The sequence below is a fragment of the Anser cygnoides genome, chromosome 4, assembly GCF_040182565.1.
Source record: "Anser cygnoides isolate HZ-2024a breed goose chromosome 4, Taihu_goose_T2T_genome, whole genome shotgun sequence".
Lineage (NCBI taxonomy): Eukaryota > Metazoa > Chordata > Aves > Anseriformes > Anatidae > Anser > Anser cygnoides.
This window is the reverse complement of record NC_089876.1, coordinates 20,100,264-20,123,821: the sequence shown is the minus strand read 5'-3', so window position 1 is coordinate 20,123,821 and position 23,558 is coordinate 20,100,264.

The window sequence follows — 23,558 nt, the reverse complement described above, 5'->3', positions numbered from 1 at the left end:
AGGCAGTCGATGGAATCTTTCTAGATTTCAGTAAAGCTTTCAATACTGTCTCTCACAGTATCATCCTGGACAAAATAACCAGAATACAGTTATATAAAAGCATAAGATGAGTGAACAATTGGTTGATGGGTCAAGCCTAGAGGTTCTTGTAAATGGGGTTACATTAGGCTGGCGACCTGTCACTAGTGGGGTTCCCCAGGGCTCCATTTTAGGACCAGTCCTCTTCATTATTTTCATAAATGATTTTGATGAAGGACTTGAAGGTTTTTTGAGCAAGTTCATGGATGGTACCAAATTGTGTGGAGCTGTTGGCTCCGTCGAGGGTGGTGCAGAGAGATCTGGACAAATTAGAGAGATGGGCAATCACCAACAATATGAAGTTTAAAAAGAGTAAGTGTCAGATTCTGAACCTGGGAAGGTGCAACCCTGGTTATACATACACACTGGGGGACAAGATGCTGGAGAGCAGCCCCACAGAAAGGGATCTGGGGGTTTTGGTTGACAGCAAGCCAAACTTGATCCAGCAGTGTGCCCTGGTGGCCAGGAGGGCCAAAAATATCCTGGGGTGCATCAAACACGGCATTGCTAACTGATCAAGGGAAGCGACTCTCCAGCTGTACTCTGCACTGGTACAGCCTCACCTCAAGCACTGTGTGCAGTTTTGGGCAGCACGGTGTAAGAAAGATATAAAGCTGGTAGAGAGTGTCCAAAGGAGAGCAACAAAGATGGTAAAGGGACTAGAGGGGAAGACGTGTGGAGTGGCTGAAGTCACTTGGATTGTTCAGCCAGCAGACGAGGAGACTGAGGGGAGACCTCATCGTGGTCTACAACTTCCTCACAATGGGGAATGGAGGGGCAGGTGCTGTTTTCTCTCTGGTGACCAGTGATAAGACCTGAGGGAATGGCAAGAAGCTGCCACAGGGGAGGTTCAGATTGGATGTCAGGAATATGTTCTTCACCAAGAGGGTGGTGAGGCACTGGAACCCACTGGAACTCTGTTTGCCCAGAGGAGCTGTGTGTGGAACACATCCATACCTGGAAGTGTTCAAGGCCAGGTTGGATGGGGAGGGGCAACCTGATCTAGTGGGTGGCATCCCTGCCCAGGGCAAGGGGATTGCAACTAGATGATCTTTAAGGTCCCTTCCAACACAAGCCATTCTATGATTCCACACAACAGTCTGCCCTGGCAGCCAGAAGGACCAACCGTATCCTGGGATGCATCAAGCATGGCATTGCTAGCCAGTCAAGGGAAGGGATTATCCTGCTCTACTCTGCACTGGTGTGGCCTCGTCTCGAGTACTGCGGGCAGTTTTGGGCACCACAGTATGAAAAGGACATACAATTATTAGAGTTTCCAAAGGTGGGCTACAAAGATGGTGAAGGGTCTAGAGAATGTATCAGGAGCAGCTGAAGTCACTTGTATTGTTCAGCCCAGAAAAGAGGAGACTAAGAGAAGACCTCATCGCAGCCTACAGCTTCCTCACAGGGGGGAGCAGGGAGCAGAGGGGCAGGTGCTGAGCTCTTCTCTCTGATGACCAGCAATAGGACCTGAGGGAACGGCATGAAGCTGCGACAAGGGTGTTTCAGTCTGGATGTTAGGAAAAGGTTCTTCACCAAGTTGGTTACTGGGATAGGCTCCCCAGAGAAGTGGTCACAGCACCAAGCTGGCAGAGTTTAAGAAGCATTTGGACAATGCTCTCAGACATGCAGTCTTATTTTTGAGTGGTCTTGTGCAGACCCAGGAGTTAGACTTGAACCTTGAACCTTGTTGGACTTGAACCTTGTGGGTTTCTTCCCACATGTAATATTCTATGATTCTATGATTAATCATGCTGTAATTTACTGGTAATTAATTATTAGCAAATGCAGAGGGATAACATTGCTGTTGTATTAGAGAGAATCTAAACTATCTGAATCAGCTAACAAGAATAAGTACTATTGTTTCTATTACACAGAAAAATACTTGCTTTCAGTTGGACAATCAAAAAGGCTTTGACACTTTTGTGTATTTATTTTTATTAGCATTCATTAGGATTTTGTCCTTTCGTTTAATGAAAAATCAGCACCAGATGCAAATTGAAGGGAAAAAAATAGCTATAGCACTTGCAATATATTTCACTAATTGTAAATAATTGCAAAATATTTTTCCATGTGATTTAAATATTTTCTGCATTACTCAAGGAAAAAAAAAAAAAAACAGGAATCAATGCAATAAAACTGGAGGAATCCTACTGAGCATTCCCAATATTATATAAAGCAGATTCACTGATCTGATAGGCAGAAAAATAAAACTTTGATATTTAACAAGTAGCTGAACAATTATAACAACAAATAACATTTGAGAATGTATTAATTGATGTCATTACTAAATAATGTGTACCAAGCACTTTACGCGCATCACAAACATAGTTTCTGTCACTTATTACACAAATGTCATTCAACGTTTTCAGCAGACGCTTAAGAAGAACAAGAAAATAAGAAATAAAAGAAACAAAGAGTGATATTTCTGTCAGAAAGAGTTATATAGGTAAATTTCCACCTATATATTAATTTAATAATGCCATTAAACTTGATGTAATTTCTTCCTTTTCAAAATGTCAATTCCTGCTGAAATGCTGGAAAAGCTCAATGAATAATGACAAGGCTAATTCATTAATAATAAGGATATAAATTAATTTGTACAAAATTTGAATTTTCATTAATATAAAACGTAATGTGAGGGGATTCTTAAATAAATAAATAAATAGATAGATGGGTAAATAAATAAATAATAATTAAAAAGAATTCCTTTCAGAATAGGGGATGAGACAATGTGCTGTCATTGAGAGAATGAGTTCTGTGAGTCTTTCTCTGCAATGCAGACAGGACAAATCTTGTTCTGCTATTTAAGGCTAAGAAGGAGCAAACAGTTTGAAAGCCTAACATGGGAGAGGGGGTGGACCAAGGACACTTTACAGCAGACATAATGGGACTAGGGTATAATAGGCCCTCATGTTCTCCCTGAATATTGCTTGACATGGTAAAAATATTTTGTTGCTTCTGTGACAATAGTTTAAATATTTTATGTTTTTAACTATGCCTCACACTCAGTTGAAAGTAATCAGAATATGTTTCTCATGTTCAATGATATATGTAATCCTTGTTCCAAAATTGAGACTTTAAAGTATATTTATGTAAGGGAAATATTCCAGACATTAAATGCATATAAAAGAAACTTCAGTTCTTTAACTACAAACAGAAGTGTGTTTAACCCTTCTCAAGTTCCTTATCTGACTCTATTACCGTCTTTTTAAGAAGGAAAGATGCTTAATGGTGACTGAAATGGCAGATGGTACTGTTTTGTGAAATATTTGAAGCTTACAGAGGTAGTTTTTTTCTTCAGTTCTAAAAGTTCATGCCACACTAAAAATCCAGCTATTTCAATAGCTGTAAAAATAGTTTCTTGCAACTACTCTTGTATTGTTACATAAATTCTTGGATACAATAACTGTAGAAGGACTCTGATTTTCACAGTGAACATCTCCTGAGTACATTATTGTTGTCTAAAAAAAAGCATATTTGTTCTTATTCTTTTGCTTTAAAGAGCAATACATCGACATTCCTTACTCAAGAAAAAAAAAAATATTTTCCTTTTTCAGACTTTATCTTTCTTCTTCCAAATCTTTTATCACTACAGCACTAAATTTCAGTCCATCAGTTAGATCTGAAAACACAAATATTCAAATCAATTTATCCTAATGTGAAGATGTCCCAGGCCTTGGCCTTCTGATATGGACATTTTCAAAAAAATAAAATAAAAAATAAATAAATCAAGCAAATATAATTTTCTATAGTTTTTAGTATGTGCAAATACTTATTCTGAATTTCTGGGTTTAAAATTTAGTTACCTGTAGTTTTATCAGATCTATAATTTTCCTTTTTACTGAAGATAAACAGCAGTAATGCGCCTAAAATTCACATCAGATAGAAATCTGAGAAACTCATCTTTTCTGGCAATATCAGAATCTGACCCTCTGATGATATTCTTTGGAAAGCTGATGAGTATAAACAGCATTATGAGTTCTAAGTAAAATTCTGTTTTTTTATCTGAGTCATTGAAGTCTGATATCTCCTTATGTAAGAATGTCTGTCCATTCTTCTCCCCTATCTTTTCATCTGAGAAAACAGTTTCAAACACAAGACATATTTCTGTTTCAGATTTGCCATAAATTTCTTTGATAGACTAATCAACCAAACACTCCTCCTTACTTCTTAGGATTTTGAAATGGTCAAGAAGAGAGACAGAAGAGAGACGCAGATAATTTGGCATGAAATATACTCTCTTAGATACTATTTTTTGTCATGCCATTCTAATTATTTGGGGTACATAATTGCCAGCTTTTCCAATATGCTAAAACTTATTTTAACAGTCTGATCAACATCAAAACCTGACATTACATTCCTATATATAGTTTTGCATTGCCTTTGGATTTTCACTGCAAATTGTGACACTTTGATTACATTTTATTTTTATTTTAAAAATATTCTTGCTCAATAATACTTGTTACAGTAGCATATGAAAAGTAGGAAGGTGAAAGTGCTTGAGAGTCCTTTATTGTTTTGGTGTTTGAAAAGCTACTGCCTTTGAAAAGAGATCAGAAGGAACTTTTTTAAGACCATGACTTCCTTGCCATATCTGTTTTAAAATTTGTTTTTTCCTGTCTTTCCATGTCTTTGGGATTCTGGGAAAGATGCAAAACTGTCCAGAAATCAGAGTTTAGGAACATTTGCCTAGTATTCTAATTCTTCTCAACCATAGGCCTCACGATGCATTTCTGTAGTTTTGATTTTGTTTGTAACATTGTGCCCTCATATACAACCCACTATCCAGTGCTCTGTAGTGAACTGAGGTCCCACAATTAAAAGTACAAGATCAGAACTCTGGTTTGCTATTAGACAACTGCGAGAGATGAGGAGCCTTCCTGCTTTCCTAAGTCCTTGCTTTAGCAGGAATTTTATAATTAAGACAATCAGATAAATCAAAGAAGCAGTTAATCTCCCATACTACAGAAGAAGGTGCATGCAAAATATCCAGAATCAATAAAATAACCATTCCTGTCAGCATGACAAGAGGAAAAATCTCTCTCTTAACTCCAAATCTGGATATCAGTTTAACCATAGGAACATGTTACAGTACATTAACAGGCTTTCTGATGAATTTTAATGTGATTTACAGATCAGCTCGATCCTTCCTGTAAAAAAATCTCTAGATGAGGTTTATTTTCAGGATTTCATAAGAAGGTAAATTCTGAATTCTTCCATGACTTTCACTGCACTTGCATACCTAAAGTTGAGCATAAGCTGAAATGTTAAAGTGCAGATTTTTTTTTTTTTTTTTCCTTTCAAGGAATGCAAAATGAGAGAGGCTTTTTGGGAAATTTGCAAAGAAGCTGCATGTGTTCCAGGTACTAATTCTCTATTGCTAACTATTCCAGATCCATCTAAGATTTTATTCATGTTCAATAGTATTGAGAAGGATCAGATATCTGAATGCAGACTGGATTTATATCCCTCACGTGCCAGCTGACCTCAGAAACACATAAACACTGCAGTGGTCGTAGTTTCTAACATCAAAGTTTCTCAGACACGTAAAATTCCTCCCCTGTATATACTTCTTGGTGTTTAAGATCTAATTCACCCTGAGGACCATCAGAAGTCATAAAAAAAGACATTTTTTTTCTGCCTGTTTTCTATTTACAGAGTCTGATCTGATAGAAGTGTGCTGAGAATATCTCAACATAGTGCTTCTAAAAATATAGCACCCTCTTTAAACATCTTATGATGCCTGTTTCTTCTCAATTGTTTAGCTTCAGAATATTTCTGCAGTGTTAAAGATATGATTTCAGTCTCTTTGTCTGAGGGGGTTCAAACAAATATGGCCAGTTTTTCAATACGTCCAAGTGTAAAACCTAGGATTAAATAAATTCTAAAGTGAGCAGAACGCAGATGTGTAGGTTAGTGTATTTTTTTTAGGAGATGCATGTTTCTTTTCACAAAGCATACAGGGTTCAAAATTCAAATCTTGAAGAATTTAAGCAGTGCTCCATTTTATTTTTTTTTTTTTTGGGGGGGGTGATGGGGTGGTCTCTGTGTTCAGGTTAAGATCACATTTTTAAGCACCTAATTTCTACAGACATGGTACAGTCTGGATAAGTGTCTAATCTGGATGATGATTAGCTTGTTTGGCATACTGTGAAATGAATGGGGGTTTTGACATTAACATTTGGGGAATAAATCGACAGGTGTTGTTAATGGAAAATATAACTATGGCAGCATGATTTACTTTCACTCACTTTTCTAGATCTCATAATCATTAACATTTCTGGAGGTCCTGACTATACTCTGAGAACCTTAATAAAAAAATAAAATGTTTTCAATAATGTATAATACCAGGAATGCAGTGTATTAAGTTATAAAATAAATAAAATAAAATGCAAAAAGTTGTTTGATCACCAAAAAAAAAAAAAGGAGTTGAAGAAACCTTTAGAATGAGAGGAGTATGAGAGGAAACTGAACTAAATGTTCAAAAATAAACAAGAAAAACAAAAATACACCTTCTGAGCAAAACTCTGTTGTGACCTTGAAACTCAACTTAGTTAATATTAATTTTGTTGCAAAAGAAACAAAAACAAAAACAAAAATATCTTCCCCAAATGTACAGCCAGTTTTTAAAAATATTACTGTCACTTAAAAAAACATTAATGAGTCTTATTGTAGGTTAGTTTTATCTGGTATGGTATTGTATTGTATTAAAATCTTATATTAATAAGATTGTAAGTGAAAGCCTTTTTTTTAACAAAGCTCAGTGGATATTCTCCTAAAACAAGCAGCACAGACTCCTTTTCGATTAGTTTAAAGTAGACATTGATGCAATTTTTTGTATTTTATATTGCTTTTTCCTTAATATCAGGAAACATTGTTTTTGTTATAGAATAGAACAGTATCGTTCAGTTGGAAGGGACTTTGAAAGATGATGTAGTCCAACTGTTTTCTCAGAAAATCTTAAATACTCAAGACCCACAAACTTCATACACAAGACCTCTGTCCCATTAGATTTAGGTCCTATAAATAATTGTCAGATGTTGAAACATTCACAAAAAAGAGGCCACACAGTTGTTGCAGATGAGTATCAGCAACCAGGTTTGTGTTCTATACAAAATTTTACATCCTTCTACCTCTCTCTTTGATTTCCTTATATTCACTATAAACTTTCTACTCTACTAATAGCAAGGAAAGGGAGAAGGGAGAGAAGATACAGAAAAGGATCTATTACTGTCTTATAATGTCTCAAAATTGCATGCTGAATTAGTAAGATTGTCTCAAAAACAGTTTTAGAAACTGAAGCTATGTCTGAGCTATATCTGACATTCCCTATTCATATAGCATTTATGTAACACTTAGAAAGTTACTACCATTGCACATTTGAACAAAATCCCATTTTGTACTGACAGCTTTCCCTTCACTAGACAACAGAAGATGGCAATGTGCCCTTCTATAGTCTGCCAGAATTTGGTAGACTCAGAATTATGGGTCTTACCCCAGTCCAGATGAGAAAAGAATGGAATTGCTTTTCTTACTTCTTGATCATCTTTACCTTATAAGGCTATCTTCTGTAACAGATATGCCTCTCCAACAGTGCAGCACTTTGGCAGCTTTTTGTGGTAGACCCATATCCTGTATGCACTGGCCTTTTGTTCCAATAGGTTATTTTTGCAGGAAAATAAAAATAATAATAATTCTGGATTTTTATGAAGGTGAGGCAACAAACTCAAATAAACTAAAGCAGTTCTGTGCCTGCACAGAAGAGCTATAAATGCCAACAGATCTTTACAATCAGAGCCAGAAGTTCTTAATGTGCCTAGGCAACAGCTAAGACGACGATGGGAAAGAATGAATCATTACTTCAGATTCAGGTTTCTCAGCTATGACTATATTCTCTTCTAGCTACCTAATCTTTAATTGAAATGCCCCCCTGCAGAGAGCAAGTTTGCTACTATGCAGGGCAATACTATGTCTTTTTTTTTTAATGATTAAAGATGACTTCTGGCTCAGTAATGTTGTGTTCCACTTCTGTATGACAAATTAGCTTCATAAAAATTCTTGGTCTTTGTTTTGGAGATTAAATATTAATTTTGAATCTGCTGAAACTGAGGTTTAACTCATTTATCCACCCATTTTTTGAGATATTCTAGGGTAAATAAGGTATCTGCATGGGGTGACAGTTATGACAAAGACTGCATGAAACTTGTACAATTTTAAGGTTGGATTGGGGACCAGAAAGGTTTTGTACAGTCAAATGGTATTAGACATCTGTATGTGACCGACTCAAGCCCTAAGTGTTAAATAATACTTTTAAACTTTTTTGTTATCCTTCATAAAATAATACTTCAACGTTCATTTTATTCCAAAGAACTAATTTAGAGCAAGTCTGTCCTTTAAGGAGGAATGTAGTTCATGTTAAGTGGATGTTATTTTAGTTCTAAATTGTAATATGAATAAACTGTTCCCTGTATAATGTATGATACAGATTTTCTTCATACAGTTTTAAATAATGCAACCTTCAGTGGATATGTGAAAATTGCTGATCCTTGAAAGTATCATTTACTGTTTCTGACTGATAAATTGGTCAAAATAAACTGTTTGAAATAACACTGTTTTAAATAGTTACATTATATTCTTGTGCTGAGGAAATGGTAATTAAAGATAAGATGGCAATTCCTTCATCACTGCTTTTCTACTTAAGGATGCCCACATTTTCTTTTTACCTTTTACCTCCAGCTCTTCCCTAACTACAGGGAAAGAAGAGTTCTCCATGAGGCTTCCCTATACCTCTCTCTGTCTAGATGAAAGAACGACATTGACACTAACATCGAGCACTACCTGTTGCAGAAGGTATTTTGGGACAAGCCTGACAATATAGGAGCTTCAGAATTATTTTTTTTCAGGGACCACTCATTCAAGTCATTATCAGGCAGGGATACAGTCTGTTCTTCATTTGACTGGTTTGTGCTGAATAGGACAAAGAGAAAATTCAGTGCTTGGAGAGATATGAAGTATATACAGTTTCCTGTGATTATGAATATGTGCCTTTACCATTATTTGATTGAGATCCTATAGATAGAGACTGGTAGTGTGGAATATGAAGTATTCTAACAGAAGAATACCCCTGATTTTAGTTAGCTTGCATGTGGAATTCATCACCGTGAATGCTGAACGAAAAAGAGCAAAGTCTCTGTACAGTGTAAACCTGAGTAAATACCACCTTTCCAAAACGATAAGTACTTAACTACAATTACATACATTTCTAATGCATTTTTTTTATCTGCTGTAAACCCTGGTGCAACATTTATATTTTTTTACTTATTGCAAATCTTGGGCTGAACTTTTCTCCTTTCTACAGTATGATAACTTCAAACTTATCCGCAGTGCCTTGCTGATATCAATTCTGACCCAACAGCATCCTGCTGAATTGCATAAGGCCCTGCAAAGTAGCTTTTATGTTTTATGGTACAACTACCATAATCTCTTAAGCTATCTGATAAAATTTTAATCTCTCTGCCCTTCTTTTTTAAAAGTCTGCTCAGGAAAGATGCCTTGACAGCATCTTAGTTTGCTTACTTTTCCTGAATCCCTATCTCTGCCATGTTTAATCGCTTATCTTCTTCCTCCAGTTTTCTTCCCCCTCCTCCTCACTTCAATCTTTTCTCTCCATTCAGCTTGCTATGGCTGAAGTCCAACTTTGCCTTATCCTAATTATTGTGCAGACTATATTCTGTTATCTAAGCATGCTCTTTGTCTCCTAAAATGCTCCTGTACTTTATCATTGGATTCTCTCAATGTCATCACTACTTGTGCTTTTCCTGTCTTGATTATTTGATCGTTGATGAGAGAAAGGATGAGCTGCAGTTTATTAGATTTACTCTGTGGACCATGTTGTTGCTAGGTGATACCCCCTAGCCGTTGCTATAAATACTTAATAATCTTAAGATGAAATTTCCTTGTTACTTTTCGTTTAAGTAGAGTAAGGCACCTGGACTTCCATGATTTAAAATGCATTATAAAACTATTTGGATTAAGGGAGAATTCTGTTTGGCTGCTAGATTATTGTTAAGGGATGGATTAATTTATATGAAGCACACAGTTCTCCACTGCTGTTCAGTATTTCAAACTGCTAACCTCATCTTATTTCAACAGTTTGATATTTATTTAGTTTTTCAGAATAGAACTGTTAAGGGCAAATAAGGCACAACTAAGCAGGCTATTTATTAGCCTGAGAAGAACTGAATGGATAAGACTGTATGGGTTGGGTTGTATAACTGTCCTATGTTAATCTCACTCCTTATCTCACCTTGCTGCTTAATATTCATCTAACTAAAATTAACTTTGTTAATCAAATTAACCAGTACATAATCATAGAATCATTAAGGTTGGAAAAGACCTCCAAGATCATCTGGTCCAACCTTCCCCCCACCACCAATATCACCCACTAAACCATGTCCCTAAGCACCATGTCCAACCTTTCCTTAAACACCCCCAGGGACAATGACTCCATCACCACCCTGGGCAACCCATTCCAATGCCTGAATACTCTTTCTGAGAAGAAATGTCTTCTGTTTCCAACCTTAACCTCCATGGTGCAACTTGAGACCACTCCCTCTAGCCCTAATCTTGCACAATGTTCCATATCATGGATGTATACATGACTGTATTTTGGTATTTTTTACGAGAGTGACTATATGAAGTCATAGTCATTTTAGCCTTTGGATTGTTTTGTAACTGGGAAGAGAGTTATCCACTTTAAATGAAGACTTTTACAGGAAAACTGGAATCAGAATGGAAAGTTGTATGTGCTGATCTAAGCTAGATAAAACAGTGAGCAAATAATGATTTTTTATCACTTCAATACCTGTAGGTCATGAACCTAAACTTCAACTAACCAATAGTGAAAGCTATATATATTTTATATCTATTACTCTTAGCTCATTTCATCCTCTCTAATTAACTGTTTTATCTGTTGATTAATTTCATTAATAAAACCTAACACTACAGTAGTATTTCATATTTTTTATTCTTTATATCTGCTGTGAGTTTATACTAGTTTTTCACAGAATACCTGTTCAGCTTATTCCTTCTCATTTCTGTCATCATCAGGAAATCCTAGGCTGTTTCTTTCCTGAACTTTTTGACATTCTTTCTTTGTAACTTCTTTCCTGCAACTTACCCGTTCATCAGGACAGAAAGCATATTTTGTCTATCACATAGAAACCACAGTATAAATATATAATGCAAACAATTATTTCTACCAAAATGGGTATTTTAAAGGAGAAAATATGTTAGGAGACCAAAATCAGCAGAAACTTGTTTTACACATTTACCGTCATGTTTTCTACTGACAAAGGTTGCAGTATTGCCTAAAATTGCCAACACTACCGTAACTGATTAAGTCTCCCATTTCCTCACTATCTGGAACATTCATAACTGGAGGAATATTTGTGGAACTGTTTCCGAAGCAGTCAGTCATTGTCTGGGACCATTACTTACAAATCCATCATGAGAAAAGTTTCATCTATTTTTGTTTTAATTGGGGCAGCTTAACTGATATCATCTTTTTGTCTTGCAGAAATGTCACGGCCAAGAGGATGAGACTCAACTGTACTTAGAGACCTCAAACTCAAAATTAGATTCTAAAATAAGCTTTGAAATATTTGAATCCAAGATATGAGAACTGTCACAGTGTAGGTTTTGCAAAGTAACTACTCTGAAAAGACCAATACTTCTTTTCTGATTTTTATGACCTTCTAAATGAAAATCTCTTTCAAAAGTTTCACTACTGCTATCAAAATATGATTTGCCTGTAGCTGAATTCATGGTCTAATTTAGAATATATCCCATTTTGTTTCTAAAATATCTGAAAGGAGTTTGTATTTCACATTGTTTCCAATTATGTAATTACAGTTGATGGGCAGAAATGAAAGTAAACAATGCAAGGATGAAAACTGTTCTGTGAACAGAAGATCTACAACACCAAGTTGGGGGGAAGTGTCAATCTGCTGGAGGGTAGGAAGGCCCTGCAGAGGGACCTGGACAGGATGGGTTGATGAGCAGAGGCCAGTGGGATGAGGTTCAACATGGCTAAGGTCCAGGTCCTTCACTTTTATCACAACAACCCCGTGCAACGCTACAGGCTTGGGGCAGAGTGGCTGGAAATCTGTGCAGACAAAAGGGATCTGGGGTGTTGGCTGATGCTCAACTGAACATGAGCCGGCAGTGTGCCCAGGTGGCCAAAAAGGCCAACAGCATCTTGGCTTGTATCAGGAATAGTGTAGCCAGCAGGACCAGGGAGGTGATCATGCCCCTGTACTCTGCTCTGCTGAGGCCACACCTCGAGTACTGTGTTCTGTTTTGGTCCCCTCACTACAAGAAGTATATCGAGGCCCTGGAATGTGTCCAGAGAAGGGCTACGGAGCTGGTGAAGGTGCTGGAACACAAATCCCCTGAGGAGTGTCTGAGGGAAGTGGGGTTGTTTAGTCTGGAGGAGGCTCAGGGGAGACCTTATTGCTCTCTACAACTATCTGAAAGGAAGTTGTGGAGAGCTGGGTGTTGACCTCTTCTTGCAGATAACTAGTGATAGGACTAGAGGGAATGGCCTCAAGTTGTGCCAGGGGAGATTTAGGTTAGCCACTTTTTCTCCAGTAAACTGTCTTTTGCTGAAATAATTTCCAATTTCCCTTCTCTTTCTTACCTGATATTCTTTCATTCCGTTTCCTTTGCTTTTCCTCCCATTCTTGTATTTTTTCAGAGTAATTCAAACCTGAGGTTTTTACTGTGTAAATTCAATACGCGGCTATCAACATATTTGTGCATGCATAATGAAATTACAAATTCTGTTACCTCAGAAATACCTTGACAAATTATTTTTTTCTCAAAAATCCATGTATGTAGCAACAGAATTGTCTTGAATTCATGATTTTTTTTAATTATCTTCAGTGAATTATACATTTTCAATGTCTAAATAATTAACTACAACATCAAACTTAATTTTTTCCACTATACACTTTTTTTTTTTCCATTTTGCAGAGAATTCAAAATACAATTCTTATTTTTTTATAGTTGTATTTGACCGACTTTTTGGATTAAAGTAAAATTAAAATAAATACTGTGCTGTGTTTTGGATTCAGGACAAAAATAATGCTGATGTGTTAGTTGCTGCTGGGCACTGCTTACACTAAGACTTTTCAGCTTCTCGTACTGCCCTACTAGCTGGTGGTGCACAAGGAGCTGGGAGGGGACATAACTAGGACAGCTGACCCAAACTGGCCAAAAGAATATTCCTTACCCTTTGATATCCTCCAAGGGAGGGGGGAGGCAGACATTGCTCAGGGTCTCAGTGGGCATCGGTCAGTTGGTGGTGAGTAATTGCATTGTACTTCACTTGTTTTGTATATTATAGAATCATTGAATCATGGAAGAGTTTGGGTTGGAAGGGACCTTATAAATCATTTAATTCCAACCCCCCTGCCATGGGCAGGGACGCCTCCCACTAGACCATCCATTCTTAAAGCCCTATCCAACCTGGCCTTGAACACTTCCAGGGATTGAGCATCCACAACTGTCATTGTTATTTTCCCTTCCCTTGCTGTCCTACTAAGCTGTCTTTATCTCAAGCCACGAGTCTTACCTTTTTAACCTCTACTCCATCCCACTGTTGGAGGTGGGGAAGTGAGCAAACAGTTGTGTGGTAGTTAGCTGCCTGCCATGTTAAACCACAACAAAGGACTATCTTCATATTGTTTCTGTGGACTATTAGTTGCCCTAGACTTACTTTTAGGTATTTGTCATTGTTTTCAATAAGGAAAAGATCAAACACATTTCACTCAGTTCTTTTCTCTTGTTTAGCGTAAATCCTTCCTTTGTAACTGTCAGTATAGAGGAACTGTAAAATAAACACATTTTAAGTACCACTATGCTAGTACAGGAAAGTAAAGCAGCCTTTTATTCTAAATGATATATTGGCCTTATGTGTGTTGTTTCTCCCAGAACCCTCACTTCAAAGTTATCTGTTTCTTTCCTACTACCTTGTCTTCTGTTCTTGTTTAGCCCACTAAAGAGCTTTTGAAATATGACTGAAATATCCATTTTACTAAATATGTTATTAAAAATATTGTATTAATAGTATTTGTTCCTCCTAGAGTATGTCCAGAGAAATTACGAAGTCCCTGAGCAATAAATATTGTGGGTACTTAAGGGATTGTACTGAACATTATAGATGAAATCATCATGAACCAATCGAGACAAAATCAAGTCTGGCCAATTTTAATAGGCTACACTGGGGCAAGAAGCTGGAACATTTAAAACAGAAACAATCTGTATATTACTATTTTTGCAATAACAACACTATATTCAACATGAAGCAGGGATAAGAAAGAAAACAGAGAGAAAACAAGATTATAAAAAGAGGAGAAAAATGATCAATTTAGTAGAGCTAATGGGAAGTTTTCCTCTGAGGTCATCTTGCTCTAAGGGACATAAAATGCAGAAGAAATTGTTCAAAAGCATAAGTGGTCTTCAGAGGTCCAGCCACAAATGAATTAGAGATACCAACAAATAAGTCATTAAAGTAAGAATTTTAGTTTTACTTGAGTTATTTCTAAATGGTTAATGCTCACTAAATGTGCAAATGTCAAAAAGTAAAATTATGGGGGGGAGGGGAGGGAAAAAAAAATAAAGAAAAAACAAACAAAGAGACATCCTTGAAGAATACAAAAAGAAACTGGAAAACTGGAAATAAAGGTGTAAACTAATGAAATTCAGAATAGCATAACAATACAGTGAAACAAAATATGTGGGAAAAACATGTAAGATGGAGGAAAAAAAATGTCCCCAGAATGAAGAAAAGATGGGAAAAATACGTTATGGTTTAATGCTGCAGAGCGCTGAGCACCACACAGCCACTCTCCCCAGGTGCAATAGGGGAAAGAATTGGAAAGAATTCATGGGTTGAGATAAAGACAGTTAAAGGTAAAGCAAAAGCAAAGCAAAACAAGGAATTCATTCCCATCAGCAGCCAGGTGCTCAGCCACTTCCAGGAAAGTAGGGCTCATCACACATAACGGTTTCTTGGGAAGACAAATGCCATCACTCCAAACATTCCCACATTCCTCCTCCTTTACCCCAGCTTTTATTGTTCAGCATGACTCCTTATGATACGAATATCCGTTTGGCCAGTCTGTGTCAGCTGTCCTGGTTCTGTCCCCTCCCAGCTCCTCATGTGCCCCCAGCCTCCTTGATGGCAGGGCAGCACAAGAAGCAGAAGGGTCCTTGGCTCTGTGTAAGCACTGCAACATTAAAAACATCAGTGTGTTATCATCATTGTTTTCATCAAAAATCCAAAACACAGCATTGTGTGACCCTCCATGAAGAGAATTAACTCTATCCCAAACAAAACCATGAAAATATGTCCAAAGATATCTCCATATTTTTTTCTGGTTTATTAAAGAGAAGACTGAGAAATTATTTTGTTATGATGTATAAGAACTTATATTTTGGCAAAATAATAACTGTTAAGGGCCTCATTCTGAAAGATTAATATGCTAAATTTAAAAGCTACAAACATTCAAATAAGAAACCTGACAGAATTATTTAACATTGTGAGTATTTTATCTTTGGAAAAACTTACCAAGAGAGGTACTGAATTTTTTAAATCTTGAAGTTTCAATATGTTTGTATATCATGTATTCTGTCATTCAACATGTTTTATTAGTCTCAGTACAGTGTAACTGTATTCAAGGGCTTGTTATAACTTAAAAGGTCAGGCAAGATGATCTAGTCATCACAAATATACATATATATCTACTCAGAAGAGAGCTTAAAAAATTACCACATCATAGTAAAGAAAGTAGTTAGATAAATACAAAATAGCAGAAAAATAAATAATCCAGATGTGATAAGGCAGAAACATAACAAAAATTATATCCTTTGCAAAGTGATTGATGTTTTCTGTCAGGGATTAGATTCCATTGTACTAGATGCTGCAAAAAGAAATAACACAAGGATAGAACCTGTCTCAGATGGCCCATACGCTAAACCAATGACAAAACACAACCACTGAACAATCAGGGTCTGCAGGGGAAGATAAGGGTCCGGGCAGGAATTCATGCATAAATTAGATGTGACAGTGGCTCAACAGTCATACGTGGCCATTAGCCCATGGCAACAGATAACAACTATTTATAGGAATATTTTGTTACATATTTTATCTTATTTTTAAGGCAAACAGTTTAACTGTATTTGTCTATATCCCATGGCATGCAAAAGTTAAATTTCACGGTCATTTCTATTTATAATTTTCAGGCTTAATAATATAAATGAACATTCACAAAATGAAGAATGACCTTGATTTCCATTAAGAGATTTTCCCCCTGACTCAAGTTTAAGAAATCTACAGATCACCAATACTTCCTTAGATTTACTGACCACTGGTTAGCAATTCAAATCCTTACCTGGACAGGCAAATTTGATAACTAACCTCTGCATTTGTTATTCATATTCTCACTACAGATATAATCATGTGCGTTTCAAACACATCTTTCCATTATGTCAAAATACTTTACCTCAAATATGCAAAAAATCTAATACTAATGAGAACTGCTCTTGGTGAGGTCAACTTTTCACCAAGGGACACAACAGAAAAGAGACAAAACTTGAGAAAAACATTTTCATTATATAGCTTTAAAGGCAATAGTTAATCCGAATAGATTTATAAGCAGAGTGAAAGATGAGAAGCTATAAAGCTGTAGCAATTAATATAATAATACTCATTAATGACTTGAGAATTGTTTTTGTCTCTATAATAACTATACTATGATCTGACAAACCTTCTGGCATTTTTCCTTGGGATTTATTTAGCAATGATTATAGTTATTACCTCATAAACAGGTAGAAACCATTCATAATCCATTGCTAAACAAATGGCATGCTTAAGGGGAAATTTCAGAGAGAAAACAGAAATCTAATAATCTCAGCATTTACCTGCTTCTTCCACTGGTACGTAGATTATTATTTTAATAAAAAGTTTTACTGATAAGCAGTAATAAAACTATTCCTATTCTTGCCATTCATGGTATGACATCAGTGTCAGATTGAAGAGTATATTTGTTCATTTGTACAGAAATTGTATATGACTCTAGAAAACAGTCTCTTTCTTATCCCTATTTTCCTCATATTTATTGCAATATATCAGGATGCATCCACAGGCTATGTACAAAACCAGTGAAGCAAGAAAGAATTCACGAGGCCTCAGAACTGTTATTACGGAAACTATACATAGAATCACTGTCTCTGATAGTTTGGAAGGATACAGTATTGATTAAAATACAGATTTTCTTTTAAATAATAATAATATAGATGTGTTGCATTTTTTTACAGATATCAAAGAAGAAAAAAAATAGTGATAGTCTTTCCCAGATTAATTCTATATGTTAATTATGAAATACAGCAAATTGCTGTTATATTCAACACTATATTTAATTAAAAGATCATGCTATATAATTAAAATATTTATCACTTTTTTTTAAAGCCACAAGCATTGTTATTCAGATTTTCAGATTAGATTAATATGTCCTGCTTCATCATAGTGTATTTGCAGAAAATAATCACAGTTCTGTTAAAATTTTATTCTTCTACATACAAGATCACCATTAACTTATTTATTTTGGTGAGCTTAGCATGCTTTATTGTTACTATGTTAAAAGAATATTAGGGCATTAGGGCCATGGAGATATTTAGTTTCATACTCCTCTCCATAAGATGAACATGGATAATGTTGTCAAGTAGAGAAGGCATCTATGTCCTTTATATAAATTCCTGCCTGACTCTGCAAGAAGCATTTCTAGGATCGGCATATAAAATAAATTTTATGGTGAAGCTTCGTAAATTCTGAAGTAGAAGTTCTTATTTTAATTCTCGAGATCCTTGGGGGGGGGGGGGGTGTTGTTTTGTTGTTTGTGTGCGTGTGTGTTTTTCATCCACTGAAATGGTGTTTTAACAAAATCTGTGTTATATTGTCTCTTTAGAAACCCTGAAATGTATGGTGAAGGAAGCTCATTCTTAATCCTTGTAGTTCAGGTGGAAAAAGCCTTCACCCTGCTTTTTGTTCACTTTTCTCCTTCTCTTTGTGACGAGGAATAGTCAGCATGAAATACAGGATTTTTCTTTCTTAACACATGCATTTTCACATCCACTCAGAGATTACCAAACAATCAAAAGCACAAGAAAGCATTGAAAAACTGGTGTGAGGAAATTGTCATAAACATTTGGAAGCCAATACTCTTTCCCCCCTTAATTGTCTGAAAACCCCCTTTGAGAACTTATATTCTAGGTCACCCGTTTAACATGGAGAAATACTATGAAATGTAATAATGATCCACAGAAAATAGACAGCTACAGAAATTACTGCAGAACAATAGATTTAAATATGACCTTGTTAAAATAAATTGTTTCTTTCATGGATTGAAAGTATGTTGTCTGTTGCTGACTATAGATTAAAGATAATAAAAATTGATTTTCCCATCTTTTGCATTTTAAGTAGTGTCATTAACATCTCTAGGACAGCCTGAATGGGTAAGGTAAGCTAGATTTGTCCTCAATTTATTTTCTTCTCTGACTTATTTTAATGCAAACATCTTTGAAAACTTTGTATAAGCACTTCAAAAATTTAAACGGATCCTCAAGAGAGGATGTGTAATTTTCAGTTCACTGAACCAGAGAATAGTTTCTGTATGTCTCTCAAAGCTGTTTCAGTGTTGTCATTGCTTCCACCTACAAAAGAAACAGTGACGACTTGAAGTTGGAAAGAAGAATAAATAAGCAAATACCTTCATAAAAGAAAGCTTTCAGAAAGCACTGATTCAACATTTTTCTGTGTTCTAGAAAGTTTTATGCATGATAAATAACAGGAACCTTAATTTCACTATCTGAAATACACTAATTATCTTTCAATATATTTAATCATTCTGATACAATAAAAATCAGACAACCTGATTTCAGTCTTAAACTTTGCTATTAAAGAACCAAACAGAATAAACACATTGCTGAACACCATAAATTAAAATCAGGCGCAAACTGCAGTTTCCAAGACTACATAAATTAATGATGTATCTAAGGAAGCTGTAGTTTTGATGACTACTTCTGTGTATGCTTTCAAATAAGAATACAAACAGACAATTTTTTCCTTAGAGAATAAGGTCTTTTAAAATCTGTTTTACTGACCTGAGGGCTGCGCACATCCTGAAAGATGTTTTTATGAAAATTACATTAAAGAGGAGCTTATGTATCAAGAAAATTGTACTTTGACCACAAATTACTGACTGGCTGCAGTTATATTTGACTAAATCAGATTTGAAGCTTATTGTCCCTAAATTAAGAAATCCTTGGCTGTACTGTTTGTGGAAAAATAAATAATAATAAAAATAAAAAATAAAATAGTAAAATTAACCCTTTGAATTATATATGTACAAAAGTTTTAAATTATTCTGCTTTTCATATTTGCTGTGTATACTGTGAATGAGCGCAATTTCAGACACTAATTCAAACTAACCATTCAGGACTCTTTATTCATTGATGCCATATGCATATTGCACATACACACACATATATATGTATATACTTGCATAATTGGCCATATGTTACGTAGAAATTCAGGAAGTATTTTAACAGTGTTAGGCTCATTCACATCAACAAATTCAGTGAAAAATCATTACATTAACAAATGCGGCAAAGGAACTCATTTAAGAAGACTTGTGAGAGTTTCCATGTTATCTTTAAGGAAGAAATTGCTAGAAGCTTACTTCATTTGGTTAGAAATTGTTATTAATAATCATAGTATCTCCAAAATGCTTAACCAGCATTTTTTAGCAGTCCCATATAATTTTATTACTACATAAGCATTAGATCCATGATAACAGTTATAGATAACCAAACTAAAAGCTCTGAAGTAGTAAAAGATCCACAAAATGCCAACTTGTTGATAAGCTTGAGCTAGTACAGCAGGAAGCCAGCAAGATAGCTAAGGATTGGAGTACTTGGCCTGTGGCTGAGAAAGACCGGTTTGTTCAGCCTAAAGAAGAAATGGCTTCAGGGGTACATAAGAGCAGCCCCTCAGCAACTATGGGGAGGTCATTGAGAAGATGCAGACAAGCTTTTCACAGCAGTGCCTAACAGGAGGATAAGGTGTAAGTTAAAATAAGAGTGGTTCAGAGGGAGATAAGAAAAAAAAATAATGCTGAGAGGATATTTAATATTGGAGCTTTAACATTTCCAGCTGATGCTGGTATCTCTTTTCTTGGAGGTTTTCAAGTCATGGAAAAAGTCAGAAATCTGGTCTGAACTCGTTGATGTTGCTGCTTAGAGCAGGGGATTGGATTAGTGACCTCCTAAGGTACCTTTTCAACTCTTGTATACTACAGACTTTCTGCTCCACAACTTGATGCCCCTGCCAGTGCAATTCAAAACATAATTATTCTTTTATCAAACTCAAATATTATGTAAGTAAGTAGCAGATCATTCAAGATTACCTTTTTAGGTAATTCTGTTAAGAAATCTTATACTCTCTTTGCATGTAGATATTTTTGATTGCCTGTTTTCTGAGTGTGTTAACACTTATTTTTTCAAGATTAATTTCATTTTTTATTCCATACTAATATTTCAAACATCTGTTCACCCCTCTTCATTATTTTTCATATTGCTGTACAGAAGAAGTTTAAATGAAGTTCCTCTTGGTACAAAGGGTTGAGACACTAAGTTTTCACATATCAGGTCATCAATGAAAGTACATTACTGTCTCTTTTGGAAACTTTGCCATGCAGATATATTCCCACTTAAAAAGAGAATAAATAGCAAGATAGGAAATATTGCTAGAGAGTCAAAACAATTCAGATTTTTAAAAAATCAATATTAGCTGCAAATAGTTACACAAAGTTTTGTGATAGGAGTGGCTGTGCAATAAGACAGCAAATGAAATAATTTCAATAGATTGAACAATGTACATAGTCAAAAACACAACTGTTACACTGAGACTGTGAGGAAAATTATCTGATTCTACTCAGTAAAGAGATCCTACATTATTATTAGCAGCTATACAAAAAAAAAAAAAATCAGATTCATGGCAATGGCAATGAAAAGGAAACAATGTAAAGTATTATTAGCAAAAGAATACAGAAAACCCACAATATTTGATTATGCTGTTGTATAAATTCATGGTATATCCACATCCTGAGTGCTTCCTGCTGTTCTAATCATACTATCTCACAAAGGTAGACCCTGTGAAGTACAAAGATGACAGGAATGATCAAAGACATGGAACAGTTTTCATAGGAGGAAAGACTTAATAAACTAGGACTCTTCAGCCTACAAAAGAGACAGAAAGGGATACATGCGGTAGAGTTGCACAGCATTGTGAAGGGCATGAAGAAATTGATTAAGGAACAATCATTCACTCTCTTTCAGAGTCCAGGAAATAGGAGCATCCAATGAAATTATCAGGCAAAAGGAAGTACATTTCCACACAGGGTATAATTAAATTGTGGATCTCACAGCTATAAAGTTCTTCAAAGACCAAAAGTAGGTTGAATATGTGAGTAAGTAATTTAGTGAAAAGTCTATCAAGCTCTATAAAATATGAGGGATCAGATTTAACTCTCGGTAAGAAAAGATGGCTAAAAGACACACATTTATACCACCACTACCCTGCCTTTATATTTGTTCTCAAAACACCTTCTTACTGCTATTGTGTTCTGCACTGCTTTAGATATCCATTTAGTGCCTTCATTCTGTTTAGCTGTGTTTCCTTTCTCTAAACACTCAACAAATCGGTCCAGCACTGGAAAACTCACCCTTTGCTGGGTATTGTTAATTTTGTCATGTGGTCTTTCAGCCACTTTAACTACTTAAAGGAGTATAAGTAATTTGAATATTGATTGTAGATATTGATTGTAGGTTTCTGATTGCATTCAACCCATTTCTCATTTCTCATTTTGATACTCAAGGTGTTAAAATCAAAACTGTGAAGGCAAATATAACAATGAGTGGCAACCTACAGTTCACCAAATATGAAAATTCCAAAACTTATGTAATTATGCTATGGAAGTTTATTATAATGTATGAATTTGTGTTATTTGAGTGCACAAACTATTTCACTTCCTCTTTTCCTGGTTTTTATCTCTCCATTTCCTGCAAGACAGACTTTGTGTAGGAGGAGTAGAATCATACAGGGAAGTAATGTCGATAGCAACAAACCTTACTAGATACATCCTGAAAAGGCAAATAAAATCTCATGAGTCTGTTCAAGTGCTTGTGATAGAGATCAGATGATTATTGATACTGGATATATATTAATAATAAAACCATAGGGCTAGAAAATCAGCATGACAAATTTTAGTTCATCTCTTCTCACCAAGACAAAAACAGGTACATCATTACTACAAGACATCTGTCTAACTCGTTCTGCAAGATTTCCATGGATTATATTCTACATTTCCTTAGAAAAACATTGCTACTGATTTCTTCTCACTAGGTATTCAAAATCTATTACTAGACTGTATCTGGAATGAAGGTCCACCCATGCTCAAGAGAGATAACAGGCTATTAGAGATACTAACCATGAGGCTACTTGAAAATACTGTTCCTAGATGAGATTGAAAGGGATTCAAAGTGAAAATGGATGAATTTGCTTTCTACTGATGCATCAATGGAACAAGATCATGAAAACAGAAAAAACATTTGAGATATAAAACACAAAGCCTGGGAAAAAAAGTATAGGATATTTTCATTTAAACAAGCTATTTTTGAATACTGGCTGAAACATAAAATTTATAAACATGAAGTCAGTGTTTCCAGTTTTGGGGAACATAAGGATTTCATTCATTTTTTTTTATCTTCTTTTTGTATCATACTTATCAGAACCAGTTTTTTGTTTTGTTTTGGTTTTGTTTTTGTTTTTGTTTTCAGATAACAGAGAAGCAGGTGCCAAGACTTTGCAGTTGCCCAGTGTAAAGATTTTTCTTAATGTTTCATGGCTAACACTAAATAGTTAAATTAATGTGCTTTTCTGCTGATGCCTTCTCGTGGATTTACATCCTTTAACACCTTGTTGAAATAAGCATATAAGTGTCTGTCACGCAGAACAAATAAATCTTGCCAATTATTTGACATCAGACATAACCTGTATTCCTGTTTAATGAAATAAGGTTAACACTGTGTGTCCGCACATTTATGCCAACACTGAGGTCTGTGAGGTTATAATGCTACATTGAAATACATATGTATTAATAGCAGCCAATAGCTAATAAAAGCTAATAACTTGAAGAAAAACATAAGATCACAGGATAATTTAGTTTGGAAATGGCCTCAGGCAGTCTCTAGCCCAAACCTTGTTCAGAGCAGGACCAGTTCTGATGTCACACAAAGTTGCTCAGCTGGGTTTTGAAAACATCCAAGGACTGAGACTGGACAGACTCTCTGGGAGG